The sequence below is a fragment of the Balaenoptera musculus genome, chromosome X (genome assembly GCF_009873245.2).
Source record: "Balaenoptera musculus isolate JJ_BM4_2016_0621 chromosome X, mBalMus1.pri.v3, whole genome shotgun sequence".
Taxonomy (NCBI): Eukaryota; Metazoa; Chordata; class Mammalia; order Artiodactyla; family Balaenopteridae; genus Balaenoptera; species Balaenoptera musculus.
In genome coordinates, this window is record NC_045806.1 from 15027806 (window position 1) to 15040977 (window position 13172).

A 13172-nucleotide genomic window follows, 5' to 3' on the forward strand; every position below is an offset into this window, starting at 1 on the left:
AAACTATTATATATATGTATAACTGAATCACTTTGTTGTACACCAGAAACTAACACAACATTGGGAATCAACTATACTTCAATTAAAAAATAATAATACATGGTTCTTGTCTGTGCACATGTATCCTAATAGCACAATGGGAATTTATGGAGAGGCAAAATTAATTGGAGCCTGGAGGAATCTGAGCGGTTTGAGAGTAGATAGAACCTGAACTGGGCTGTGGATGGTAACAACAATTAGGGCTTTTTGGCACGTATTTACTACTTTATGGCATTTGATAGTCTGGATCTCCTTCAAACTGTCTTCCCTTCTTTTCTGTCACACACTCCCAGTCTTCCTACTCCCATTTCTAGTCTCCTCCCTCTGCAGTATCTTTGTTTTCTTTAACATTCTGCCTTTGGCCACCTTCCTCTTTCTGTCCTTGTGGTAATGCTTTATTGTTTTAACCCTAACCCTGAGCTTCTGGAAGTATGCTTTTCTCTCTTCTACACATCCACAACACTTCATCAGCGTCCCTTTTACAGCATTTCTCTCTCTCTCTCTCTTTTTTTTTTCCCACTGTAGTTGTATACATACATTCCCCCTACTGGACTGTAACTTCTGAGAGCAATTTGCACCTTTGCAGTTCTTAAAGTATCTAGTATATAGTTTTGTGAGTAGTAAGTGCCACATACCTTTCTTTTAAACTTCTTTCCCCAAACTCAGCCCCTCTTCCAGACTTTCCTTTTTCTGTTCATAGTACTAGAGTTCTTCCTTTATTTAATTCCACATTCTGGTTAGCAAGTTCTGTTGCTTCTGTCCTCAAAGTGTTATTCATAGCCACACCATTCTTTCCACTCTCATGCCAATTAAAAAAACAAATATTGAGGGTGTATTACATTCTAAGCACTGTGTAGGTGCTGGAAATATAAATATTACAGATCCAGTCCCTTGTTCTTAGAATACTGGTGGGGCAGAGAGAGACCCAGTCTGGTACTGTCGAGACTCTGTACGTCGAACCCTTCCCTGTGCTGGGTGCTACTGTAACACAGACCTATTACACTCCTTTTCCATAGGCTGCTCACCTCCAAGGGGAAGAGGCCTAGAAAGTACAGCTACTGGATTTCCTCCCAGGCTTTAGCCTTCTTTTTTCTTCTTCCTCCTTCCTTTTTAAGATTTCACATATAAGTGATAGCATACAGTGTTTGTCCTTCTCGGTTTATTTCACTTAGCATAATGCCCTTCAGGTTCATCCAAGTTGTTGCAAATAGCAGGATCTTCTTCCTTCTTCCTCCTTCATCTTCCTTCTTCTTTCTCCTTCACCCTTCCTCTTCCTTTTGGTTCCTGCCTTTGTAACTTGACTGTGTCGAGTGCTGTGTTCCAGTTGCCTTTTGCCATGGGAACTTGTGTTCTTTGCATGTCATTGATATCACTAGCTACTGTTTGAGGGCTTACAGTGTGAAGTGTGTAGCAGAATGAAAAACAAGACCCACTTGAAATGCTACTAGTTAAATTCAGCAAGTTTCAAACTGAGTTCTTTTTGTTTGTTTGTTTTTATTAGTTATCAATTTCATACATATTAGTGTATATATGTCAATCCCAATCTCCCAATTCATCCCAGCACGACCCCTGCCCCCCCCTGCTTTCCCCCCCCTTGGTGTGCATACATTTGTTCTCTACATCTGTGTCTCTATTTCTGCCTTGCAAACCGGTTCATCTGTACCATTTTTCTAGATTCCACATATATGCATTAATATATGATATTTATCAAACTGAGTTCTTGGTACCTGCAAAGTTCTGTTCTAGGCATCTCCATATCCAAAGGCCAATAAGTCTCCCATAATCCTAGTCTAATTGATATGGAGACGCATATAATGATACAAAACCAAATATATTGTCACTAGAATTACAAATAAAGGGCTGTGGGGCTTCTGTATCACAGCATATCACATCCTATTTGGGTTGCAGAGAGGGGAAGACACTCATATATGACTTCATGTAGAGGGGTTGCTGTATGAAGTCAATCAATGAAAGGATGTCAGCTGTGGTGGTTGTGTATGCCAGGGGAAGGGAATTGCTTGATGGAGTCATGGAGCGGGAAAGTATCAATATAATCTATACCAAGTGGTTCTCAGAGTGTGGTCCCAGACCAGCAGCATCAGCATCACCTGGAAACCTGTTAGAAATGCAAATTATTGGGCGCCACTCCAGACCTACTGAACCGGAAACTCTGGGAGTTGATCCCAGAAATCTGGGTTTTAACAAGCTCTCCAGGTGGTTGTGATGTGCTGAAGTTTGAGAACCACTGGCCTACACTTGCTTGGTCAGAGAAAAGTCAATTGCCCTTTACTTGAAGACTAAGGGTTTAAGAAAAGCAGTGATGAGAACAAAAAGACAGGATTACAATAGAGACCTTGAATACTAGAGTAGGAGTATGTAGGGGCCCCCCCAGGGAACCATTTCAGTTAAGAAAGGGACCTTCTGGGGGCTTACTTTAGGAAGAGTGAGTTGACAGACTTTTATAGGGTGAATTAAAACTAAAAGATAATTGAAAGTGGTGAAGTAAATTAGGGGAGGAGTAGCCTTGGGAAATGAAAGGACCGCTGCCAAGGAGCAATGTGGCTGGATAAGCCTTGACAGCCACCTGGGTAAGTGTCCAGACAAAGGTAACTGCCTCAGAATAAGCTGAGGCTTTGAACCTGGTGTTGGGAGAGCATGGTGGTGCTTTCTGACACAGTGTGGGCAGAGGGTAGAGATGCCACATGGTATGGGAAGTGGGATATGGGGGAAGGTAATTTTTTCTAAAAATAAGAATAGCTTCTTCCCCAGAATGATACAGGCTCAGTGTAAGAAACACCATAAGGGAAGGTGAGGGCAAAAGCAAAATCATTTCGAATCTCACCTTCCAGTGAAAAGCAATACATTTTTCTATTTAAATATCTGAGTATCCATTTGTGTATTTAAACTCAGTGTTTTATACATAGAATTATACAATCCTAAAAACAGAATTCCTTAGGTAAATTGATCTTGAACACCTGTCAGTGTTACACACATGAGTGTACCCAGGTCAGTGTGTGTTTGGAAATTGATGAATTTTATATTTGAGAAACAAAAGGTTTATATAAGCAGCTAATTGTTAAAGAGTGCAGTTTCATTTCACATGGTCATCAAAAGTCCTGTCCATACCATTTATTACAGAGGAAATCTGGCGCAAAACAGTCTCAGATGTCTGGTATGCCAACATTAGTCTAGGGAGAAGAACCCCAACTAACTGTGTGTGTGTATGTGTGTGTGTGTGTATATATATATAAATATATATATATATTTTTTTTCTTTTTGTAATATGCCACAATTTTTATTGCAACGTGGCCATTTTTGTGAGGGTGGAGAGTTTGATCTCAAAAACAATGTTCCATTTAAGGCTCTTTTATACAGAAATTGCCATCATGACTGATATTCAAAATACCTTTAGTGTTGGAAGACTTACATGGTAAACATAAAACTCCTACACTTATTCAGTAGTGTGCACTCAATGGAAAACAAAAAGACATTAATAACAGCTATTTCTTTTAAGAAGATGCGCAGTGGTTAAGAATCCGCCTGCCAGTGCAGGGGACACAGGTTCGAGCCCTGGTCTGGGAAGATCCCACATGCCGCAGAGCAACTAAGCCCGTGCACCACAACTGTTGAGCCCCTGTGACACAACTACTGAAGCCCGCATGCCTAGAGCCCGTGCTCGGCAACAAGAGAAGCCACCGCAATGAGAAGCCTGTGCACTGCAACAAAGAGTAGCCCCCGCTCACCGCAAGTAGAGAAAGCCCGCATGCAGCAACGAAGACCCAACGCCGCCAAAAATAAATAAATAAAATAAATTTATAAAAAAAAAAAAAAAGATACGCAGGTATGGGAATGAACACTGAGGTACTAGGATAAGTTGATGACACAGTTAACACAACTTAATTGGCATTCCTTTTGGGGTAGGGGGTTAAACTCTACAAAAAAAATGCTTTCAATGCATAGTGTTATATCCGTGCTGCTATGTCACAAAAAATACGCTTGCCAAGGCAGGTGAGGTGTACGAATGCTCAAGCCTCACAGAACTTCAGTCAAGTGCAACTATAAATAATACTGAATAAAGTTTACCATCTCACCAGTGGATAATACTTTCAAGGCATTCAATTAGCTTAACCCTTTGTAGTGTTCTAAGCTATTCACATTGACAGTCACATTCATTGTAGTGCTTGCTGCAAGGGAGGCATAACCAGTTGTTTTGGCTAAAATATGATGGGAAGGCGTTCCTTGGGTTCTACATAAAAGTAACAGTATTAAACAGTCTAATGGCAATCTCTTGATAGTCTGCTTACATGAATGATATTTCCTTCATTCATTGTGTTGGAAGGACCCAGTGGGAAGAGGAAGGAAAAAAAACAAAACCTAATACTATTCCAATTGACTGAGCTGGAGAAATGGAAGCTCCTTAAGATCCAGATGGCACTTGACTGTCATTTTATAAGGGTTTTCCTTCAAGTGAAACTACTACCTTGCCTTCCAATTTCTCTCCAAGTGTTGAATGGTCCTTTATATCATCCAAGCCATTTACTTGCTACTCATGTTTAATACCTGTAAATTTCTTTTTAATGGCATCTTTAGAACTAGCATAAATCATCTTGCTTTTTAAAGGTGCACTTTCAGGAGCCCAAGATCTGCTTTGCTTCCTCTACAATTATTTGTCTTTTGTCATCGCTTAAACAGAAGAGAACTGCTTTCTTTGTTTTTTTGATCTCCTCTTGTGTAGAAGATTTCCTTACTTTCATATCATTAAAAACGTTGATGACTTCATCATTCACTGTAACTCCAGAAGCTATAGTGCCCGCGGCTGAGGCCGCTCGGCCTCCGGCGGTGTGGCACTGCGAGGAGAAGGAGGGGCGGCCGGGAGTGCGGCCCAAGAGGCGGCGGCTGCTCCCCAACTATATTTTAAGACGAAAAAGGTGAAGCGTTGTGTCTTTTATTAGAATAACAAGGTTATTCTCGTGTCTTATAAGAACCAATTAATATTGGACATAAAATGGTCTCATACATAGGCCAATAGCAAGTTCCAGAATTCTCTTTTTAAATAGGCAGCTAGCTACCAGTGAATTTCTTAAGCGACAAGCAGAGATGTGGAGTACAGTTTGCTCATTTCTTAGTTTTGTGAAAAAGGTTTTTTTCATTGACAGAATATACCATGTTCTATAGTATGATTTTTTTTTTTTTACTTAAAATATTATGGCCATTTTTCTGTATCACTGAATATAGTTAAATAATTTTAGTAGTGGTATGATTTTCCATTTATATGATGTGATATCGTTTACTTTATCAATCCTACATTGACTAATGCTAGGTGGTTTTTTGTTGTTGATTATTATGAATAGCACTGCAGTATACAGCCTTTGCAGTATCCATCTTTGTCCATTTGTCTGATGGTCTCCTTAGCATAAATCTCTAGAAGTAGGATGGATTTTTGAATCAAATGGTACTCATACGTTTAAAATGTTGATACCTATTGCCAGATTACTTTCCAGAAACCTTTATATTTCTACCTACTGTGAATGTGAGTTCACATTTTCCCAAGAAAGAGCACTAGATATTTGTCAGTTACTTAATCATTACCAGCCTGATAGGTTAAAAGAGATTTCGCTCTCTCTCTTTTTTTTTTACTTAATTGATGACTAGTGAGATTGAACAGGCTTTCATCGATTTATTAGACAGTTGTATTTCTTTTGTGAAAGGTCGGTTTATATCTGTTCTTTTTCTGTTTTCTCTTTGAGTGTTTACGTTATACTGATTTGTAAGATGCTACTACAATTCTGGGACCAATTCCACTTCTGATCATCAACTAGGATTCTGCATCTAATTCGTGTGTGTGTGTGTGTGTGTGTGTGTGTGTGTGTGTGTGTGTGTGTTTCCCATACCACCAAGCAATCCTCCATCATCAGCTGGGTGTCCTACAATTCAACTCAATTTTGACACTATCTGGAGATAGCATCAGATCCCACAAGTTAAGGGCTCAGTCCTAAAGGACTGCCCCTCCTTTCAGATGCCAGTCACATGTCCAGGTGGTCACCTGGGCTTCTGACTGGCTGGCTGCAGATTGGAGGTTCTAATGACCCCTCCTTGTGTTAGATTAATTTCCTAGAGCGGCTCACAGAACTCAGAGAAACATTTTACTTCCTAGATTAGCAGTTTATTATAAAAGGATATAATTCAGGGACCCGCCAAATGGAAGAGATGCATAGGGCAAGGTATGGGGGAAGGGAGGGGACGTGGAGCTTCCATGCCCTCTCTGAGACTGCCACTCTGACCAAATCTCCACATGTTCACCAACCCGGAAGCTCTCCGAACCCTGTCCCTTTGGGTTTTTATGGGGTCTTCATTAGGTAGCATGATTGATTAGATCATTGGCCACTGATGATTGAACTCATTCTCCAGCCCCTCCCCCCTCCCCAGAGGTAGGGTGGCGGTAGGACTGAAAGTTCCAACCCTCTGATCATGTGGTTGTCTCCACTGGCAAGCCACCCCCACCCTTAGGTTACCTAGGGGCTTTCTAAGTCACCTCATTACCATAACAAGAGACACCTTTGTTGCTTTCATCCCTTAGGAAATTCCAAGAGTTTTAGGAGTGCTGTGCCAGAAACAGTGGAACAAAGACCAAGTATGTATTTCTTATTCTTGTCACAATACCACACTAACATATTAAGGGTATTCAACTTTTGTCTCTTTTTTTATTATTATTTTGTAAATTAAGAGGTGTACATACTCATTCATTGACTTTTTTCTTTTAAATTTTTTTAATTAAAAAAATTGAGGTATAATTGATTTACAATATTATATTAGTTTCAGGTGTACAGCATACAGTGATTCAAAAATTTTATAGGTTATATCCATTTATAGTTATTATAAAATATTGGCTATATTCTCTGTGCTGTACAATATATCCTTGTTGCTTATTTTATACATAGTTGTTCCTACCTCTTAATTCCCTACCCCTATCTTGCCCCTTCCCCTTCCTTCTTCCTACTGGTAACTTCTAATTTGTTTTCTATATCTGTGAGGCTGTTTCTTTTTTGTTATACTCACTAGTTCTATTTTTTTTTTAGATTCCACATATAAGTGATAACATACAGTATTTGTCTTGCTCTGACTTATTTCAGTAAGCATAATACTCTCCAGGTCCATCTATGTTGTTGCAAATGGTAAAATTTCCATCCACAAAACAAAAAAACAACCTACTGAATGGGAGAAAATATTTGCAAATGATATTACCAATAAGAGATTAATATCCACAATATATAAACAGCTCATATAACTCAATATCAAAAAACCCCAAGCACTATGATTAAAAAATGGGCAGAAGACCTGAATAGACATTTTTCCAAAGAAGACATAGAGATGGTCAACAAGCACATGAAAAGATGCTTTTCATCACTAATCATCAGAGAAATGCAAATCGAAACCACAATGAGATATCACCTCACACCTGTCAGAATGGCTATCATCAAAAAGACCACAAATAACAAAAAAACTAAAACAAAAGTAACAAAAAACCTAAAAATAGAACTACCGTATGATCCAGCAATTCCACTCCTGGGTATACGTCCAAAGAAAATGAAAACACTAATTCAAAAAGATACATGTACCTCAGTGTTCATAACAGCATTATTTACAATAGCCAAGATGTAAGCAACCTAAGTGTCCATTAACAGATGAATGGATAAAGATGTGATACACACACACACACACACAGAGACACACAGACACACACAGAGGAATATTACTCAGCCATAAAAAAGAAAGAAATTTTGCCATTTGCAATCCATTGACTTTTTAAACTATTTTATAGTGAAGCATGATAAACACTTAAGGTATACAAGACATCAGTGAATTGTCACAAAGCCAACACTTATGTAACTTGACCCAGGTGAACACGTAAACACTGACACCCCCCCCTCCCCGCTGGCCAAAGTTAGTAGTGTATCAAGGGCTAGGAGAAATGGGTGTGTTCTGCCCCGGGTTCAGACAGTCCACAGTGCATTTTCTATAGAGAATTTTAAATCCATGTAACTACTGACTAAAAGTTGGTCTGCTTTTTATTATCACCATGCACTGACCATTTAAAAAAATGTGTGTGTGTGTAACGTGATTTACTTTGTGTCTAGTTTATCTGTCCTTATTGGTTGGTGCTTGTATGCACAAAGAGATATTCTCCTACATTATCTTTTAGGAGCTTTATTGTTTTGACTTTTACACTGAGATCTATAATCCATCTGAAATTAATGTTGTATATGGTATGAGTTAGAGGTCAATTTTAATTTTGTTTTCCTTTATGCATATCCAAATGTCTTAGTACCATTTATTGCAAAGATCAAACTTTCCTCACTGGTCTGCAGTGACAACATTATTGTACAAAAAGCATCCATTTCATGTATGATATTTCTGTGCTTTCTGTTCTTTCCTTTCATCTCTTTGTCTTATACATTGTCTTAATGACTGTGCTTCGTAGTAAGTCCTGATATCTGGAGAGAAAGTCTTTTTGTTATTCTTCGAGGTGTCTTGTTTTCCTTGGCCATTTGCATTTCTTTATACATTTTTGAACCAGCCTACAAATTTCCATTTAAAAACTTGTTAGGATTGCTTGGGATTCTATTGGATCTCTAGATCAATTTGGATAGAATTGACATCTTTACAATGTTAAATCTCAAGAACATGGAACATCCCTTCACTTATTAGGTGTCCTTTAATTTTTAAAAATACTGTTTTCTTTAGCTTTCTGTGTAGAGGTTTACCACTTTTCTTTCTGTTTTTGATAGGAATTCGATATTTTTTGATGGTATTGTAAATGGTATTAAAAATTCATTTTCTAACTTTATTGCTGGTATATAGAAATACAGTTGATTTCTAGATATTATCTTTTGTATCCCTCAGTTTTGATAAACTGATTTTTTTCTGATAGTTTATAGCTTATTTTGGATTTTCTATATGTACAGTCTAAATAATAGTTTTTTCCCTTCATTCCCAGTTGTCATATTTTTGTCCAGCTTTCTACTTGTTTGCAGTGGAACGGTTTGCCTGAATTACGCAGGCAGCTTTACTGGAAGCAGAAATTTTTCTTAAATAAAAAGTTCAAACTGTATTCCATTCTTATTTTTGATTTGCCTTTGAATTTAAACCCAAATCTCTGGGTACTTCAACAGCCATGAAGCCCAGAGAAAGGTACTAGTATCTTTTGAGACATCATTAATGTCCCTAAAGGCTATATAAACAGATCTTATAAAAATCTTTATTTTAAACCTTTAAAATTTAGTTTTAGTGGTGAGAACTCTTAATGTGTATCCCAAGGACTTATGTATGAAAGCTTATCAGTAGTTTAAATAATTCCTCAAAGTAGTGGAGTCACTAGTGAAGCCACAGCGTACCTCTCATGTGCTGTCTTAAGCATCATTCCTAGAAGCCACCCACCCGAGGTAGCCCAGGGAGCTCTCCACTTTGCAGAGGGCATTGGCTTGCCAGGGTAATGCCATGTGGTGCCAATAGAGACGAATTGCAGGAAGAACTCTCAGAACTGCGTGGGGAGAGAAGTGGCGTATGAGTGTCAGTGTGGGGAAGTGTCAGATAGTGTTTCATGGAGGAAAATTCCAAGTTGACTAGTAACTTGGTGGGTTGCAGCTGAGGGATCAGAGTCTTGTTGCAGCTTGTCCTCTGGCAATGTCATGCGTGCCTCTCTGAACTGGAGGAGTCTGTGGGCTACTGTCAGTGAGGTAGCCAACAGATGCTGAGGAGTCTCAGGAAAAAGTGATTGCAGCTTAAAACAGACAACCTCTGCAGGCTCCTCTCCACAGGGGAGTCTGTGCCATCCTGGTTGTGGAATTTCAGTGGTAGCAAAATGGAGCTGTAGTGATGGACCAGCAAGAGGCAATTATGACAAGCAAGGGCTCTATTGACTATTTTGGGAATTATGGGAATGGGCAAACAGAAGCTGCAGCTCTAATTACTGTCGTGGAATGAAATCCTCACCACCACCACCCCCCCTTTCACAACACTTTACGCGTGATGGGTGTTCAGTTAACGTGGTATGTGTGCAAATTGTCATTAGACTTTAGAAAACTTTTAGAACTATTGCAAGTGATGACTCAGATGTGCTCATTAAAAATATTAGTGTCGGGCTTCCCTGGTGGCACAGTGGTTGAGAATCTGCCTGCCAATGCAGGGGACACGGGTTCGAGCCCTGGTCGGGGAAGATCCCACATGCCGCGGAGCAACAGGGCCCGTGAGCCACAACTACTGAGCCTGCGCGTCTGGAGCTTGTGCTCCGCAACAACAGAGGCTGCGACAGTGAGAGGCCCGTGCACGGCGATGAAGAGTGGCCCCCGCTTGCCACAACTAGAGAAAGCCCTCGCACAGAAACGAAGACCCAACACAGCCATAAATAAATAAATAAATAAATTAAAAAAAAAATATTAGTGTCTTTAACCAATCTAGCAGGTAAAATAATTTTATTATTCCTCTAGATTACAATTTTTAAAAGATCAAGTTTAGAGGAAAATCTTGTTCTAATTTTAGAGCATGATATATTTGAATTCAATTTGCAGTTTTCTATCTTAAAAAAATAGCTGTAATTATAAACAGCAAATGGATGGGGTGTGAGACTGATTCAAGTTAAAAAAAATTGTGACCTTAATAATTCAGAATGGTCTGTATTCTTTTCAAAATGTATTGACACTGTAAGTAAAATTTATCTTTATAGTAAATGTTTTAGGATTCTGTAGAAAGCCACATAGAGTAAAATGCTACTTATTTATTTTCCCAGTGGTGTTTTACTGAGTCATTTTATTAGTTGTATGTGCCTTTCTTGAGTTGGAAATTTATACAGGGGGCTAAAGAAATCCTTTCCACCCAAAATATAAATTCTATACCATTTTGTGGGTAGAAGCCCAACGGTGGGCCTTAAGTAAACACAAATGCTAGCTTTTACAGTTTTTAATGTGTTTTTTTTTTAATAAATTTATTTATTTATTTATTTATTTATTTATTTATTTTTGGCTGTGTTGGGTCTTCGTTTCTGTGAGAGGGCTTTCTCTTGTTGTGGTGAGCGGGGGCCACTCTTCATTGCGGTGCGCGGGCCTCTCACTGTCGCGGCCTCTCTTGTTGCGGAGCACAAGTTCCAGACGCGCAGGCTCAGTAGTTGTGGCTCACGGGCCTAGTTGCTCCGCGGCATGTGGGATCTTCCCAGACCAGGGCTCGAACCCGTGTCCCCTGCATTAGCAGGCAGATTCTCAACCACTGCGCCACCAGGGAAGCCCTAATGTGTTTTTATAGAATAACACTATCTTGTAAAATAGTCTGTTTCTGAGAGTTTTTCTAGATGGAATAATTTTAAACACTCCTTAAGGATCTTCCTTTCAAATAAGTTATGAGGTGACTCCTTTTGTAAAACAAAGGTTCATTTATTAGCATGAATAATATTTCCTGATCTTTCCCTCTCCACTCCATGCATATTTTAGCTACTTATAAAGCTGGGTTTTCATATATAGTAATTTTTCTCAGTCACAGGGAGCACTTTAGAGATCGGTACCTGAATCTGGTATTTAATTATAGTTCTTCCTTATGGCAGTATATCTTCTCAATTGTGAGTTGTTTTTATGCCCTTGAATGTGGTAGGCTAACTATAGGATATCTTAATGTCATAGTCATGAAAGAAATAGTTGATAATTTATAAAAGCTATATAAAAATGTATGTTAGGCTGTTAAGGTTAAGTTCCAAATAGAGCTTGGGGAATCTTTAGAAAACGTGACTTTAAAAAATATATATATTGTTGAATCAGACTTACTAGTATCTAGTTCAGGCCTTGAGTGCTTAGTATATATTTGTTTCTTTTTTGGGGGAAGATGTTTCTAGTGACTACTTGATAAGTTTTGTATTTTTATAATTTTATAATTAGAATTCATGGGCCCAATTCACAGAAGACTTCTTAAAAATAATTAATTTTTAGTCCATTTGTCTCTTCTCTTAGCAAGTCCCCAGATGACAAATTGATTAAAACAACACTTAAATAAACTGAAACATTAACACTTATTAAAACAACTTGGAATAAACAAATACTATAATTTGGATTATTTAATATATATTTTTATGTGCTATATGTAGGAAAATAATTAAAGATGAAAGCAATTGAGCAGTCTTTTTTAGGAATCACTTGATAGAAAGCAGAGAACATTTCCCACTTATAGAAGTAAATGGATGAAGTGTACCTGGTTATCTCAGGAAAAATTCAGCTTAGTATTAACAGGGAAATGGCTTTCAGTCATTCAGTCCATTCTGTCAGTACTGCTGGATTACAAATTAATTGCTGAATTTTGAGTATATTGCTCAGGATTCAGTATGAGAAATTGAACCGCTGTGAGTGTTATTGAATAAGGGATTTATTATAGTACTCAGACTGTATACAGATTGTAGGAGTTGCTGGGAATGTGAAAATCAGGAAGCAGAAGGATCAGAAAAATAGTCACTAATAGAGCCTCCTGAATTACTGGTACAGGCGTGTAAGTCAGAACTTAGTGGGAAAATTTTAAGAAGCAAGTGTATACAGACATCAAAGTGAGAATGCAAAGAGGATGATCCTGGAGAGGTCTGTGGAAGGCTGTTGCCTCTGTGTAGCTGTTGCTTCCCTGGGTACAAAGCCCAGAGTCAGGCATCTGTTGTTGGGTCTTAGGCCACTGTTGATCAGGTGAAGAAGAAGAGCTGGACACAGAGGGGATAAGAGGAGAGTTGAGGACAAGCTGAAACCTGCCCCAGGCACCTCTGCATTTATTCTCACCATGTCTTATCGTAAAGACCTTCCAAGAGTTTGGCCATCTCTAACTCGGTATACTGTACAGGGAAGGAAATTCTGGGAAACACAGTTCCCAGGTGGACCAAGTTTACAATAGAATGATCCAGTGCATTGTGCTTCCCATTTTGGGCTGCTCTTTCAGATACATCTCATCAGTAGATGATGAGGATGTTATAATACTTTGAGCCTCAAGATTTCCATTTCCTTATGGTATTTACTGAGGAACTGTTCATATACTATTATCACTTGAGGATTTAAAATGCTGTACTTTGAATAACTTTTCTTCTTTTTCTTATTAACACCATGGCCTTTTCCTAATGTATTTTA

General features: G+C 38.7%; 1 protein-coding gene and 1 pseudogene across 2 annotated transcripts in view; one reads left to right on the plus strand and one right to left on the minus strand.

The window, feature by feature from the left end:
• The window catches only part of CDKL5 (cyclin dependent kinase like 5), a 192650-nt gene that overhangs the window by 25918 nt on the left and 153560 nt on the right, over window positions 1–13172 (plus strand). The window contains exon 2 of one of the 2 annotated variants that reach the window (XM_036840691.1): window positions 6617–6670. The exons of the other annotated variant lie outside the window; for it this stretch is intronic. The gene's annotated coding sequence lies outside the window, so the exon portion shown is untranslated. The remainder of the gene's footprint in view (window positions 1–6616; window positions 6671–13172) is intronic. 2 annotated transcript variants of the gene reach the window in all.
• LOC118889073 lies at window positions 4280–4846 on the minus strand (annotated as a pseudogene).